The sequence below is a fragment of the Centropristis striata genome, chromosome 14 (assembly GCF_030273125.1).
Source record: "Centropristis striata isolate RG_2023a ecotype Rhode Island chromosome 14, C.striata_1.0, whole genome shotgun sequence".
In the NCBI taxonomy this organism is placed as follows: domain Eukaryota; kingdom Metazoa; phylum Chordata; class Actinopteri; order Perciformes; family Serranidae; genus Centropristis; species Centropristis striata.
This window is the reverse complement of record NC_081530.1, coordinates 37,147,837-37,164,571: the sequence shown is the minus strand read 5'-3', so window position 1 is coordinate 37,164,571 and position 16,735 is coordinate 37,147,837. Positions and strand designations below refer to the sequence as shown.

At 42.3% G+C, this 16,735-nt stretch overlaps 1 long non-coding RNA gene across 2 annotated transcripts; it reads right to left on the bottom strand.

Moving 5' to 3' along the window:
- Window positions 1-10,086: 10,086 nt before the first annotated feature.
- Window positions 10,087-13,759, bottom strand: LOC131984273 (uncharacterized). Of its 2 annotated transcripts, XR_009395555.1 has the most exons (6): window positions 13,591-13,759; window positions 13,003-13,064; window positions 11,591-11,614; window positions 10,601-10,633; window positions 10,210-10,242; window positions 10,087-10,119 (listed from the first exon to the last, which is right to left on the bottom strand). It is a non-coding gene; the product is annotated as an uncharacterized LOC131984273 (long non-coding RNA). The 2 variants fall into 2 exon arrangements; XR_009395556.1 differs by lacking the exon at window positions 10,601-10,633.
- Between the last annotated feature and the right edge of the window lie 2,976 nt (window positions 13,760-16,735).

The following is a 16,735-nucleotide window of genomic DNA, read 5'->3' as shown; positions in this document are numbered from 1 at the left end:
ATCTATCTATAGAGATATATATCTATCCATCTATCTATTTATAGAGATATACATCTATCCATCTATCTATCTATAGAGATATATATCTATCCATCTATCTATCTATAGAGATATATATCTATGAGCGGAGGAGCTCAGCAGGAAGTGACGGAAGAGATCTGATGAAAACAGCGCCGATCATTTAATTGCTGATCTGAACTTTGAACCCTCGAACCAATCGACAGGATTTATGGATGAGGAATATGTTTTTAGACGACATATTTTCACCGAAGAACAGACAGATTTGTGGCCATCTGGAGATAATAATAATATATTAATATTAATAATAATAATAGGCTAATTGATTGTGATGATGATATCAGAAATCATGACTGTTTATGTCTCATATTACTTTATGCGTCGTCGAGTACCCTGAAAAGTGCAATATATAAAATGTATTATTATTATTATTTATTATTATTATTATGATAATTTTTTTTTTATTACAGTAGGCTAATGAAAACTATGTCTTGTTCTTCCAGTGGTCATATCATGTTAGCATCTTGCTAATGGGCATGTATTAGTATTATGCATAGGATTTTTATTCAGTCAAATGTAACATTTGCTGAGTTTGTTGATTTTTTAAAAAAATGTATTGAAGGTTTGGACAAATATACTCAACTTCTCATGAAAGCCACGGGTATAAGCTCTCAAATACTTTTTGAATTTCATTTTTATCTGCTACAGAGGCTGAAAAATCTGTTATTTAGTAGGTGTTGAATTTCCAGAAAAACTTCAGGTTTTAGGGGGTCATTTGAAAATTGCCCAGAGGTTTTACAGGCATTTTTTTCCAGGCGCTTTAGGCCTTAATGGGTTAAAAGAGTTGTTAGAACCACCAGATTACATTGGAAAATCACATATTTTAACATTTGAGACGTATTAGAGCCAACAAATAATTTCCATTGAAAAAACATCAATTTAACAAAATAGGATAGTTAATATTTGTGTCTTCCTTGTCAGGTTTTAAATTGGTGACAACATATGAACACCTTCTAATGCACAACATGGGTCAGAAATCACCTTGTGCATTAGAAGAGTAGTGATAAAAAAAGGGTTTTCATTCAAAAAATAAGAAATGAAAACAAAAAATTAGGATGTATGATGATCAAAAACAAGTTATTAAAGGAAAACATACAATACTGAATGATGAAATTAATTTATTACAAAGATATTGAATATAAAAACTCAGTGAGGTCACTTTAGACCATGTTGTGCATCAAAGGGTTAAAGACACATTATTATTCAGTTATTATAAGTGAAGAGAACCATTAGTACAGTTATTATTAGTACAACTATTATTATTATTATTGTTATTAAGAGAAGTCACTGATGTTAATATAAACTCTAAAGAAACAGAAAGTTTCCTCCTGAGGGACAAAACGAGCTGAAGGTCGACTGAGGACAGAAAGAAAACACTCGAATAAATCTGCCACGGTGTGTGTGTGTGTGTGTGTGTGTGTGTGTGTGTGTGTGTGTGTGTGTGTGTGAGCATGCTAACAGCCTCTAATGAGCTCTCTGTATTCAGTTCAGTTTGACTGATGGCTTCAATGAACTTTAACCACAAAAAGATTCAAATAAACTTCAACTAAAACAATCCAGATGTGTCTGATCCAGATGTGTCTGATGCAGATGTGTCTACTCCAGATGTGTCTGATCCAGATGTGTCTGATCCAGATGTGTCTGATCCAGATGTGTCTACTCCAGATGTGTCTGATCCAGATGTGTCTGATCCAGATGTGTCTACTCCAGATGTGTCTGATCCAGATGTGTCTGATCCAGATGTGTCTACTCCAGATGTGTCTGATCCAGATGTGTCTGATCCAGATGTGTCTACTCCAGATGTGTCTGATCCAGATGTGTCTGATCCAGATGTGTCTGATCCAAATGTGTCTGATCCAGATGTGTCGGATCCAGATGTGTCTACTCCAGATGTGTCTGATCCAGATGTGTCTGATCCAAATGTGTCTGATCCAGATGTGTCTGATCCAGATGTGTCTACTCCAGATGTGTCTGATCCAGATGTGTCTGATCCAGATGTGTCTGATCCAAATGTGTCTGATCCAGATGTGTCGGATCCAGATGTGTCTACTCCAGATGTGTCTGATCCAGATGTGTCTGATCCAGATGTGTCCGATCCAGATGTGTCTACTCCAGATGTGTCTGATCCAGATGTGTCTGATCCAGATGTGTCTGATCCAGATGTGTCTACTCCAGATGTGTCTGATCTGTGGCTCAGTTGGTAGAGTGGGTTGCCCCCTAACGGAAGGGTTGGTGGTTCGATACTGCAAGATACTGAACCCCAAATTGCTCCCGATACTGCGTTCATCGGTGTGTGAATGAATTCCAAATGGTGAATCATATAGTATAGTATAGTATAGTATAGTATAGTATAGTATAGTATAGTATAGTATAGTAGAATATAATATAGTAGAGACTGTTGATGTTTTTAAAAGGAGGCTCAAGACCCACCTGTTTGGTCTAGCTTTTAACTGATTGTTTTAGTCTTTATCCTGTCCTGTTGTCTTTTAGTCTTTTAGTCTTTATCCTGTCCTGTTGTCTTTTAGTCTTTTAGTTTTTATCCTGTCCTGTTGTCTTTTAGTGTCTTAGTTTTTATCCTGTCCTGTTGTCTTTTAGTCTTTTAGTTTTTATCCTGTCCTGTTGTCTTTTAGTCTTTTAGTTTTTATCCTGTCCTGTTGTCTTTTAGTCTTTTAGTCTTTATCCTGTCCTGTTGTCTTTCAGTTTTTATCCTGTCCTGTTGTCTTTCAGTTTTTATCCTGTCCTGTTGTCTTTCAGTTTTTATCCTGTCCTGTTGTCTTTTAGTCTTTTAGTCTTTATCCTGTCCTGTTGTCTTTTAGTCTTTTAGTTTTATTCTTTCCTGTTGTCTTTTAGTTCTTATCCTGTCCTGTTGTCTCTTAGTCTTTTAGTTTTTATCCTGTCCTGTTGTCTTTAAGTCTTCTAGTTTTTATCCTGTCCTGTTGTCTTTTAGTCTTTTAGTTTTTATCCTGTCCTGTTGTCTTTTAGTTTTTATCCTGTCCTGTTGTCTTTTAGTTTTTATCCTGTCCTGTTGTCTTTTAGTCTTTTAGTTTTTATCCTGTCCTGTTGTCTCTTAGTCTTTTAGTCTTTATCCTGTCCTGTTGTCTCTTAGTCTTTTAGTCTTTATCCTGTCCTGTTGTCTTTTAGTCTTTTAGTTTTTATCCTGTCTTGTTGTCTTTTAGTTTTCATCCTGTCCTGTCGTCTTTTAGTCTTTTAGTCTTTATCCTGTCCTGTTGTCTCTTAGTCTTTTAGTTTTTATCCTGTCCTGTTGTCTTTTAGTCTTTTAGTTTTTTTACTGTCCTGTTGTCTTTTAGTCTTTTAGTCTTTATCCTGTCCTGTTGTCTTTTAGTCTTTTAGTTTTTATCCTGTCCTGTTGTCTTTTAGTCTTTTAGTTTTTATCCTGTCCTGTTGTCTCTTAGTCTTTTAGTTTTTATCCTGTCCTGTTGTCTTTTAGTCTTTTAGTTTTTTTACTGTCCTGTTGTCTTTTAGTCTTTTAGTCTTTATCCTGTCCTATTGTCTCTTAGTCTTTTAGTTTTTATCCTGTCCTGTTGTCTTTTAGTCTTTTAGTTTTTTTTACTGTCCTGTTGTCTTTTAGTCTTTTAGTTTTTATCCTGTCCTGTTGTCTTTTAGTTTTTATCCTGTCCTGTTGTCTTTTAGTCTTTTAGTTTTTATCCTGTCCTGTTGTCTCTTAGTCTTTTCATTTTTATCCGGTCCTGTTGTCTGTTAGTCTTTTAGTTTTATCCCGTCCTGTTGTCTCTTAGTCTTTTAGTTTTTATCCTGTCCTGTTGTCTGTTAGTCTTTTAGTTTTTATCCTGTCCTGTTGTCTCTTAGTCTTTTAGTTTTTATCCTGTCCTGTTGTCTCTTAGTCTTTTAGTTTTTATCCTGTCCTGTTGTCTCTTAGTCTTTTAGTTTTTATCCTGTCCTGTTGTCTCTTAGTCTTTTAGTTTTTATCCTGTCCTGTTGTCTCTTAGTCTTTTAGTTTTTATCCTGTCCTGTTGTCTCTTAGTCTTTTAGTTTTTATCCTGTCCTGTTGTCTCTTAGTCTTTTAGTTTTTATCCTGTCCTGTTGTCTCTTAGTCTTTTAGTCTTTATCCTGTCCTGTTGTCTCTTAGTCTTTTAGTTTTTAGCTCCAGTGTTCCCTCATGGGGGCCTCCTCACTGGGGGGTGTGTTGGGTCTGCCCGTGGGGATGTGGTCTTGGAGATTCCCTGGACCGGGGGACTAGGAAGCTCTGCACCATGTGTGGAGTCCGCCCCGGTCTACCCGGGTGGTGGTGGTCTACCGGGTCCTGGTGGTCTACCAGGGTGGTGGTGGTCTCTGTGACGGCGTCCTCTATGGCTGTGGGCTCTGCCACCTCTCAGTGTGGAGGCTCCCTCAGGTTGCTTTTTCCTCATCTGGATCCTCGGTGCCTTGCCATGTCTCTACACTGTCTATCAATATGTGCTGTGTGTGAGTCTGAGTGTGTGCTTGTGTGCGTGCGTGTCTATGTGCATGTGTGTGTACAAACAGATGTGTTTGTGGGGGAGGGAGGGGTGGGTTTTGTCATTTTATTGTCTGTTTTTACCCTTAATTTTTTGTAAAGCACTTTGTGTTACATTTCTATGTATGAAAAACGCTACATAAATAAAGTTTGATTTGATTTGATATAGTATAGTATAGTGTAGTATAGTATAGTATAGTATAGTATAGTATAGTATAATATAGTATAGTATAGTATAATATAATATAGTATAGTATAATATAATATAGTATAGTATTATATAGTATAGTATAGTATAGTATAGTATTTTATTAAAAATCAACAATCTGAACAGAGTCAAATCAATCAAAATTTGAGCCACAAAACGTTTTATTTTATTTCTGATGAACCCGTTTAACATTTCAGACACAAGCACACTGTCCAAATACAGCCCTGGATCAGCCAATCAGACGGCCAGTCAGTCGGCCAATCAGATGGCCAGTCAGGCGGCCAATCAGACGGCCAGGTAGACTGCCAATCAGACGGCCAGGCAGTCGGCCAATCAGATGGCCAATCAGACGGCCAATCAGACGGCGAGGCAGACGGCCAATCAGACGGCCAGGCAGAGGGCCAATCATACGGCCAGTCAGACGGCCAATCAGACGGCCAATCAAATGGGCAGACGGCCAATCAGATAGCCAATCAGATGGCCCCGTGTCTCTGCAGGGTTTACTTTGTTACTTTTCAGAGTTTTAACTTGTGTACATTGATCTTTATCTATGTGTGTTTACGTGTTGATGTAAACACTCGAGTGTTGAGCTTCGTGTCGCTGTGATCAGGTCTCAGGTCTCAGGTCTCAGGTCTCAAGTCTCAGGTTTCAGGTTTCAGGTTTCAGGTCTCAGGTCTCAGGTTACAGGTCACAGGTCTCAGGTCTCAGGTTTCAGGTCTCAGGTTTCAGGTCTCAGGTCTCAGGTTTCAGGTCTCAGGTTTCAGGTCTCAGGTCTCAGCTCTCAGGTCTCAGATCTGGCGCCGGTTGGTCCTGGATCGTCTCTTGGATGTTCGGTTTCTCACCAGCGCTTTGGGCTGAGGGATGATTGGCTGAGGGGGGAGGAGGGCGGGGCTCTGTGGGATGTGGGCAGGACCAATGATTAGATGGGCGGGGCTTGGTGGTGAGAGGGCGGGGCTCTGAGCTTTAGCCGAGCGAGAGCTGAACTTCTTCTTCCCTCCTTCGTCAGAGTCGGCGCTCTCATCTTCTGGAATTTAAAAAAAGGTCATTTTTTACATTAAAGAATACATTTATAATTATAAATATATGAAATATAAATATATGTTATAATAAATGATAGTGTGTTATAATAAATGCTAATATGTTATTATAAATGATAATATGTTATAAATGTTTGTCTCACCATCTTCCTCCTCTTCACTGTTTGCAGCAGCAGCTGCAGCAGGTTCTATAATCAATCAATCAATCAATCAATCAATCAATCAATCAATTGAACTAATGTAAACAGATATTGAGAGGTAGAAGAAGAAGACGTACCAGGTGCTGTCACCTGATTGGCTGCTGGAGCTAAAAGAAAGCAGAAAAAAAGATTCAATGAGTGAAAGGATTCACGTGAATCAATTTATATATTAAAAAACAGTAAAAAACGTTCATCTCCTCCAAGAATCTCCACCTTATCGTGGTGGAGGGTTTGTGTGCTCCAGTGATCCTGGAAGCTGTGTTGTCGGGAGCAGTAGCTCCTCGTCTCCCAAGCCAAAGTGGTCGCAGGGGAGGGGCCAGACTAAGAGAGATTCAAAGACCCTTATGAAGCGGATTCAACAACAACGGTGTACCTCGCCAGGCACGGGTAAACCAGGGCCCCCTCCTGGAGCCAGACCCGGGAGGGGAGCACGCAGGCAAGTGTCTGGTGGCCGGGCTCAGCCCAAAAAAACTACATGGATCTACTGATCTGTGGGCCCACCCCCCGCAGACTAGGGCATAGGGGTCGGGTGCAGTATAAGCCAGGCAGCAGGCGAAGGCGGGTACCTGGGCGTGCTGACCCCTGACCCCCGACTTCATTGGGTCTGGGGACGTGGAACGTCACCTCGCTGGCGGGGAAGGAGCCCGAGCTTGTGAGGGAGGTGGATCGTTACCAGCTAGAAATAGTTAGGCTGACCTCCACACATAGCCTGGGCTCTGGAACCAAACTCCTGGAGAGAGGCTGGACTCTCTGCTGTTGTTGCCCAGGGTGAGAGGCTGTGAGTGGGTGTGGGGATACTCACATTATCGTTTATTATTATTAGTGAGGGTGAACTGGGAACGCCTAGCGGAGGCCCCTGTCTGCAGGGTCTTCAACTCACACCTCCGGAAGAATTTCTCCAGCATCCCAGGTGAGGCTGGGGACATGGAGTCAGAATGGACCATGTTCAAAGCCTCAATTGTTGACGCAGCTGGTAGGAGCTGTGGTCTGAAGGCCCTCGGTGCTTGTCGAGGTGTCAACCCAAGAACCAGTTGGTGGACACCAGCGGTGAGGGAGGCCATCAGGCTGAAGAAGAAGGCCTTTCGGTCTTGGCTGGCCGAGGGGTCTCCGGAAGGAGCAGACAGGTACCGTTCGGCCAGAAGGGCTGCAGCTACAGCAGTCGCTGAAGCAAAAACTCAGGTATGGGAGGAATTCGGGGAGGCCATGGAAGAGGACTTTTGGTCAGCGACAAAGAGGTTCTGGAAAACCGCCGGTCGACTCAGGAAGGGAAAGCAGGGCTTGGCCTAAGCTGTGTTCAGCGGGGGGGAGACCTGCTGACCCGACCTGGGGATGTCCTTAGACGGTGGAAAGAACACTTTGAGGAACTCCTTAATCCAGCCAACAGATCCTCTGTGGAGGAGGCAGAGTCTGAAGACTCAGGGGAAGACTCACCAGTATCCCTGGCAGAAGTCACCGAGGTAGTTAAAAAGCTACCCGGCGGCAAGGCGCCAGGGTTGGATGAGATTCGCCCTGAGATGCTGAAGGCTCTGGACACTGTTGGGCTGTCATGGCTGACACGCCTCTTCAGTGTCGCGTGGAGGTCTGGGACAGTACCAGTGGAGTGGCAGACGGGGTGGTGGTTCCCATTTTTAAAAAGGGACCGGAGGGTTTGTTCCAATTACCGTGGAATCACACTGCTCAGCCTCCCCGGGAAAGTCTACTCCAGGATGCTGGAAAGAAGGCTCTGGCTGATTGTCGTACCTCAGATTCAGGAGGAACAATGCGGCTTCCGTCCTGGCTCTTTACCCTCCGAGCCTCCTGGAGGGGTCATGGGAGTTTGCTCATCCAGTCTACATGTGTTTTGTGGATTTGGAGAAGGCTTATGACCATGTCCCTCTGGGAGTCTTGTGGGAGGTACTGCAGGAATATGGGGTACCGGACTCGTTGCTACGAGCTATCCCGTCCCTATATAACCAAAGTGAGAGCTGTGTCCACATACTCGGCACAACGTCAAACACGTTCCCGGTGGGTGTTGGCCTCCGCCAGGATTGCCCCTTGTCTCCAATTCTGTTCATGGTCTTCATGGACAGGATCTCAAGGTGCAGCCGGGGGGAGGAAGGGATCCGGTTTGGTGACCTTAGAATTACATCTCGATGATGTGGTTCCTTTGGCTCATTGGGGCGGTTTGCAGCCGAGTGCGAATGAGAGGGATGAGCGTCAGCACCTCCAAGTCTGAGGCCAGGGTCCTCTGGGTGAAAACGGTGGACTGCCCCTCTGGGTGGATAGAGGTACTGCCCCCTCTTGGTGGAGAGAGATACTGCCCCCTCTGAGTGGAGAGAGGTACTGCCCCCTCTGGGAGGAGAGAGGTGCTGCCCCCTCTGGGAGGAGAGAGGTACTGCCCCCTCTGGGTGGAGAGAGATACTGCCCCCTCTGGGAGGAGAGAGGTACTGCCCCCTCTGGGAGGAGAGAGGTACTGCCCCCTCTGGGTGGAGAGAGGTACTGTCCCCTCTGGGAGGAGAGAGGTACTGCCCCCTCTGGGAGGAGAGAGGTACTGCCCCCTCTGGGTGGAGAGAGATACTGCCCCCTCTGGGAGGAGAGAGGTACTGCCCCCTCTGGGTGGAGAGAGATACTGCCCCCTCTGGGTGGAGAGAGGTACTGCCCCCTCTGGGTGGAGACAGGTACTGCCTCAAGAGAAGGAGTTCCAGTATCTGGGGGTCTTGTTCAGCAGTGAGGGTAGAACGGAGCGTGAGATGGAGGTGGTTTGGTGCAGCGTCAGCAGTGATGTGGGCGTTGTACCGGACCGTCGTGGTGAAGAAGAAGCTGAGCCTGAAGGCAAAGCTCTGGATTTACTGCTCCATCTACGTTCCAACCCTCACCTATGGTCATGAGCTTTGGGTAGTGACCGAAAGAACAAGATCACGGATACAAGTGACTGAAATGAGCTTCCTCCATAGGGTGGCTGGGCTCAGCCTTAGAGATAGGGGGAGGAGCTCAGACATCTGTGGTAAGTGGATGAAAATGGATGGAATGGATAAAAACGTTCATGTTCTCACCGTCTGCAACCTCTGAGCTGGAGCTGCTGAGATCTGAAACACATCAGGATCACACAGGTGAGCAACAGGTGAGCTACAGGTCAAATACAGGTGAGCGACAGGTGAGCGAGAGGTGAGCTACAGGTGAGCTACAGCTGAGCGACAGGTGAGTTACAGATGAGCTACATGTCAAATACAGGTGAGCTACAGGTGAGCTATATGTCAAATACAGGTGAGCGACAGGTGAGCTACAGGTGAGTTACAGGTGAGCTGCAGGTGAGCTACAGATGAGCTACATGTCAAATACAGGTGAGCTACAGGTGAGCTATATGTCAAATACAGGTGAGCTACAGGTCAAATACAGGTGAGCTACAGGTGAGCTATATGTCAAATACAGGTCAAATACAGGTGAGCTACAGGTGAATTATAGGTGAGAAACAGGTGAGCTACAGGGGAGTTAAAGATGAGCTACAGGTCAAATACAGGTGAGCTACAGGGGAGTTAAAGGTGAGCTACAGATGAGCTACAGGGGAGTTAAAGGTGAGCTACAGGTGAGCTACAGGTCAAATACAGGTGAGCTACAGGTGAGCTACAGGTCAAATACAGGTGAGTTACAGGTGAGCTACAGGTGAGTTACAGATGAGCTACAGGGGAGTTAAAGGTGAGCTACAGGTGAGCTACAGGTCAAATACAGGTGAGCTACAGGTGAGCTACAGTTCAAATACAGGTGAGTTACAGGTGATCTACAGGTCAAATACAGATGAGCTACAGGTCAAATACAGGTGAGCTACAGGGGAGTTAAAGGCGAGCTACAGGTGAGCTACAGGGGAGTTAAAGGTGAGCTGCAGGTGAGCTACAGGTCAAATACAGGTGAGCTACAGGTGAGCTACAGTTCAAATACAGGTGAGTTACAGGTGATCTACAGGTGAGTTACGGATGAGCTACAGGTGAGCTACAGGTCAAATACAGATGAGCTACAGGTCAAATACAGGTGAGCGACAGGTGAGCGACAGGTGAGCTACAGGTAAAATACAGGTCAGCTACAGGTGAGTTACAGGTGAGCTACCAGTCGTGTCCTTACCTGAAGGTCCTCCTCCGTAATATTGGGATTCATCTGGAATCAGATTATTAATAAACATTTGTACAGAAGTTGTATTATCATATTATTATCACCTGAGCAGGTAGAGAACAGATCAATATTTACCTGGTTGATCAGAAGAGACGGCGTTCATACTCTCTGTCACAATAAAACAAAGACAAGACGTCTCAGAGACTTATTGATCAACTGATTCATCAATAAACATTTCACATTTTATTTCTACATTATTCTGATAATAAAATCTCAGTACTTCCTGAATCCTTCAAATTAAAAGCCTTGCAGCCTTTCAGTGATGTACAAATGCCTTTAATTTGAAAGGAGTTTTAATTTGGTCATTGAGAGGAAGCTGTTGCCATCTAGTGGACACACTCACACACACACTCACACACACACACACACACACACACACACACACACACACACACACACATACATACATACATACACTCCCTCTAAAAATGTGTCCTGCTGGAGATAAAGGTTATTAATGTCTCACCTGTCGGGGCTTCATCAGATGTAGAGTCTTTATCTGACAGACAGACAGGTGAGACAGGTGAGAGAGACAGACAGGTGAGACGGAGGGACAGGTGAGACAGGTGAGACACAGAGACACAGAGAGAGACAGGTGAGACAGAGGGACAGGTGAGACAGAGACAGACAGAGACGGGTGAGACAGAGAGACAGAGAGAGACAGGTGAGACAGAGGGACAGGTGAGATAGGTGAGACAGAGATACAGGTGAGACAGATAGACAGGTGAGACAGAGAGACACGGGTGAGACAGAGAGAGACAGGTGAGACAGAGATACAGGTGAGACAGACAGACAGGTGAGATAGAGAGACAGAGAGAGACGGGTGAGACAGAGAGAGACAGGTGAGACAGAGAGAGAGAGAGACAGGTGAGACACAGAGAGAGAGACAGGTGAGACAAAGGTACAGGTGAGACAGACAGACAGGTGAGACAGGTGAGACAGGTGAGACAGAGAGAGACGGGTGAGACAGACATACAGGTGAGACAGACAGACAGGTGAGACAGGTGAGACACAGAGACAGAGAGAGACGGGTGAGACAGGTGAGACAGAGAGACAGGTGAGACACAGAGAGACAGGTGAGACAGGTGAGACACATAGAGACAGGTGAGACAGAGAGACAGGTGAGACACAGAGAGAGACAGGTGAGACAGAGAGACAGGTGAGACACAGAGAGACAGGTGAGACAGAGAGAGATAGGTGAGACAGGTGAGAGAGGTGAGACAGGTGAGACAGAGAGAGACAGGTGAGACACAGAGAGAGACCAGTGAGACAGGTGAGACAGAGAGACAGGTGAGACAGGTGAGAGAGGTGAGAGAGGTGAGACAGGTGAGACAGGTGAGACAGAGAGACAGGTGAGACAGTTGAGAGAGGTGAGAGAGGTGAGAGAAGTGAGACAGGTGAAAGGACAGACACGTTCAGCAGATCTGTGATGGATGAGAGACAGACAGGTGTTTACCTGTCGACAGGTTGATTCCAGCATCTGAAATCATAAAACAGACAGCTGTCAATCACAATGTAACGTAAAGTGACTTATTGATCATTAACTGATTGATCATTAACTGATTGATCATTTACTGATTGATTATTAACTTATTGATCATTAACTGATTTATCATTTACTGATTGATTATTAACTTATTGATCATTAACTGGTTGATTATTAACTAATTGATTATTAACTTATTGATCATTAACTGATTGATTATAAACGTATTGATCATTAACTGCTTAATCATTAACTGATTGATTATTAACTGATTGATTATTAACTTATTGATCATTAACTGATTGATTATTAATTTATTGGTCATTAACTGGTTGATTATTAACTTATTGATCATTAACTGATTGATCATTAACTTATTGATCATTAACTGATTGATTATTAACTGATTGATCATTAACTTATTGATCATTAACTGATTGATTATTAACTTATTGATCATTAACTGATTGATCATTAACTTATTGATCATTACCTTAATGATTATTAACTTATTCATCATTACATTATTGATCAGAACTCATTGATCAGAAGCTTATTGATCATTAACTCATTGATCATTACCTTAATGATTATTAACTTATTGGTGATCACATTATTGATCAGAACTTATTGATCAGAAGCTTATTGATCATTAACTCATTGATCATTACCTTATTGATCAGAAGTTATTGATCATTACCTTATTGATCAGAAGTCATTGATCATTAACTTATTGATAATTATCTTATTGATCATTAACTTATTGATCATTTACTTATTGATGATTAACCTATTGATCATTAACTGATTGATCATTAACATATTAATGATTAACTTATTGATCAGAACTTATTGATCATTACCTTATTGATGATTAACTTATTGATCATTAACCTATTGATCATTAACTGAATTATCATTAACATATTGATGATTAACTTATTGATCAGAACTTATTGATCAGTAACTTATTGATGATTAACTTATTGATGATTAACTTATTGATCAGAACTTATTGATCAGTAACTTATTGATGATTGACTTATTGATGATTACCTTAGTGACGATTAACTTATTGATCATTAACCTATTGATCATTAACTGATTGATGATTAACTAATTGATGATTACCTTATTGATCATTAACTTATTGATCATTAACCTCTTGATCATTAACTGATTGATCATTAACATATTGATGATTAACTTATTGATCAGAACTTATTGATCATTACCTTGTTGATGATTACCTTAGTGATGATTAACTTATTGATCATTACCATATTGATCATTAACCTATTGATCATTACCTTGTTGATCATTAACCTATTGATCATTACCTTATTGATCAGAATTTATTGATCAGAACTTATTGATCTTACCGTTGGAGTCGAGGTCTCCGTTCACCTGCAGGACGAACAGCGAGAACAGAAGAACAACGTTCCTGCAACATAAATTATTATAAATAATTATATTTTATTATACATTTTATTCACTCACCGACACACCTGCTGCTTCATGCTGCAACATAACGGAAAAACAAACAAACAAGCAAACAAACAACAAACAAACACGTTCTCATCTGGATGTTGTTTGTCATGACTGTAATGAACTGATTATTCCTGTAGAATGGGTTAGAGTAACTGTTAAAGGATGAAATCTATAAATCAGATAAATACAATTAAAAGAAGGAACGAGAACAGAAAGCCACTTTCAGCTGAATCACATCTGATAGATTCTATTTTATTTATTTGGATCTGTTTGATGAAACATTCTTTTTGACAGGAAACATTTCGTTATCATTTGTGTTGCTTTAGATTTTATTTTCAATATATTATATATTATTATATATATATATTATATATTTTATCTATATTTCAACATTTATTGCTCAATTTCAACAACCTTTGACCCTCAAACCTGAACTCTGAATTATGTTTTTAACAGAATAAAACAAAGAGGAGACGAACCTGGTGAGCATGATGAGGTCAGACCGGTCCTTGGATCAGTACGACAGGTCGGCAGACAGGTGGATCAGTACGACAGGTAGGCAGACAGGTGAGTGTTACTGCAGAAATCTTCTGGCTGCGAGCGTCTGGCACAACGGTTTATATATCTGCCTAAATGTCACCAGGACGGAGGATGGACTGGAGAGAGAGAGAGAGTGTGTGTGTGTGTGTGTGTGTGTGTGTGTGGGTTTCAGGTTTCTGTGTTAATGTCGACTCCCATACAGGTGTGTACTTGTGTTTCAATGAGGACATTGAACATAAAGTCATCACAAAGCAAACTGTTTCTATGATCTTTGATTGATTCCAGATTCATTCACAGCTTTTAATCTGAATGTTTTCCAGATTTGTTCACATCAAGTCAGAAATATTGTTCAATTCCTTCTGTTCACTGTTCAGTTTTTAAAAGAAAACAGAAAAAAGCTGCTACAACATGAATAGAAGACAAAATTATCAAAACAATGATAGGAGAGTAGGAGTCACCTTATAGAAATGTCTTCACCTTATAGAAATGTCCTCACCTTATAGAAATGTCCTTACCTTATAGAAATGTCTTCACCTTATAGAAATGTCTTCACCTTATAGAAATGTCCTCACCTTATAGAAATGTCCTCACCTTATAGAAATGTCTTCACCTTATAGAAATGTTCTAACCTTATAGAAATGTCTTCACCTTATAGAAATGTCTTCACCTTATAGAAATGTCCTCACCTTATAGAAATGTCTTCACCTTATAGAAATGTCTTCACCTTATAGAAATGTCCTCACCTTATAGAAATGTTCTAACCTTATAGAAATGTCCTCACCTTATAGAAATGTCTTCACCTTATAGAAATGTCTTCACCTTATAGAAATGTCTTCACCTTATAGAAATGTTCTAACCTTATAGAAATGTCCTCACCTTATAGAAATGTCTTCACCTTATAGAAATGTCTTAACCTTATAGCAATGTTCTCACCTTATAGAAATGTCCTTACCTTATAGAAATGTCTTCACCTTATAGAAATGTCCTCACCTTATAGAAATGTCCTCACCTTATAGAAATGTCTTCACCTTATAGAAATGTTCTAACCTTATAGAAATGTCCTCACATTATAGAAATGTCTTCACCTTATAGAAATGTCTTCACCTTATAGAAATGTCCTCACCTTATAGAAATGTTCTAACCTTATAGAAATGTCCTCACCTTATAGAAATGTCTTCACCTTATAGAAATGTCTACACCTTATAGAAATGTCTTCACCTTATAGAAATGTTCTAACCTTATAGAAATGTCCTCACCTTATAGAAATGTCTTCACCTTATAGAAATGTCTTAACCTTATAGAAATGTCCTCACCTTATAGAAATGTCCTCACCTTATAGAAATGTCTTCACCTTATAGAAATGTCTTCACCTTATAGAAATGTCTTCACCTTATAGAAATGTCTTAACCTTATAGAAATGTCCTCACCTTATAGAAATGTCTTCACCTTATAGAAATGTCTTCACCTTATAGAAATGTCCTCACCTTATAGAAATGTCCTCACCTTATCGAAATGTCTTCACCTTATAGAAATGTCCTCACCTTATAGAAATGTCTTCACCTTATAGAAATGTCTTCACCTTATAGAAATGTCTTAACCTTATAGAAATGTCCTCACCTTATAGAAATGTCTTCGCCTCATATAAATGTCCTCACCTTATAGAAATGTCTTCACTTTATAGAAATGTCTTCACCTTATAGAAATGTCTTTACCTTATAGAAATTTATTCACTTTATAGAAATGTCTTCACCTTATAGAAATGTCCTCACCTTATAGAAATGTCTTCACCTTATAGAAATGTCCTCACCTTATAGAAATGTCTTCACCTTATAGAAATGTCCTCACCTTATAGAAATGTCTTCACCTTATAGAAATCCATCCATCCATCCATTTTCCTCCGCTTATCCGGGGCCGGGTCGCGGGGGCAGCAACCTAACCGTAACCCTAACCTAACCGGGTTAACCCTAACCCGATTTGATGAAGCCAAAAGAACCACATCATCTGCAAAAAGCAGAGATGCAACTCTTACGTCACCAAACCGGACCCCTTCCTCCCCCCGGCTGCGCCTTGAGATCCTGTCCATGAAAACCACAAACAGAATCGGAGACAAGTTCCTCAAAGTGCTCTTTCCCCCGTCTGACGACATCCACAGGTCGGGTCAGCAGGTCTCCGACCCCGCTGAACACAGCTTGGGCCAAGCCCTGCTTTCCCTTCCTTAGTCGCCCGACGGTTTTCCAGAACCTCTTTGAGGCCGACCGAAAGTCCTCCTCAATGGCCTCCCCGAATTCCTCCCATACCCGAGTTTTTGGTTCAGCGACTGCTGCAGCTGCAGCCCTTCTGGCCGAACGGTACCTGTCTGCTGATTCCAGAGACCCCTCAGCCAGCCAAGACCGGAAGGCCTCCTTCTTCAGCCTGACGGCCTCCCTGACCGCTGGTGTCCACCAGCGGGTTCTTGGGTTGCTGCCACATCAAGCACCGACGGCCTTCAGGCCACAGCTCCTACCAGCCACATCAACAATTGAGAGTTTGAACATGTTGAACATGGCCCATTCTGACTCCATGTCCCCAGCCTCACCCGGGATGTTGGAGAAATTCTTCCGGAGGTGTGAGTTGAAGACCCTGCAGACAGGGGCCTCCGCCAGACGTTCCCAGTTCACCCTCACTACATGTTTGGGTTGCCAGGTCTGTCCAGCAGCCTCCCCCACCACCTGATCCAACTCACCACCAGGTGGTGATCAGTTGACAGCTCTGCTCCTCTCTTCACCCGAGTGTCCAGAACATGCGTCCGCAGATCTGATGACACGATAATGAAATCGATCATTGATCTCTGTCCTAGAGTGCTCTGGTACCAGGTACACTTATGAGCAACTCTATGTTCGAACATGGTGTTTTTTATGGACAATCCATGACTAGCACAGAAGTCCAATAACAAAATACCACTCGGGTTCAGATCGGGCAAGCCGTTCCTCCCAATCACCCCCCTCCAGGTACCGTCATCGTTGCCCACGTGTGCATTGAAGTCTCCCAGAAGAACTATAGAGTCTCCAGGCGGTTCCCGTTCCAGGACACCACCCAGAGTCTCCC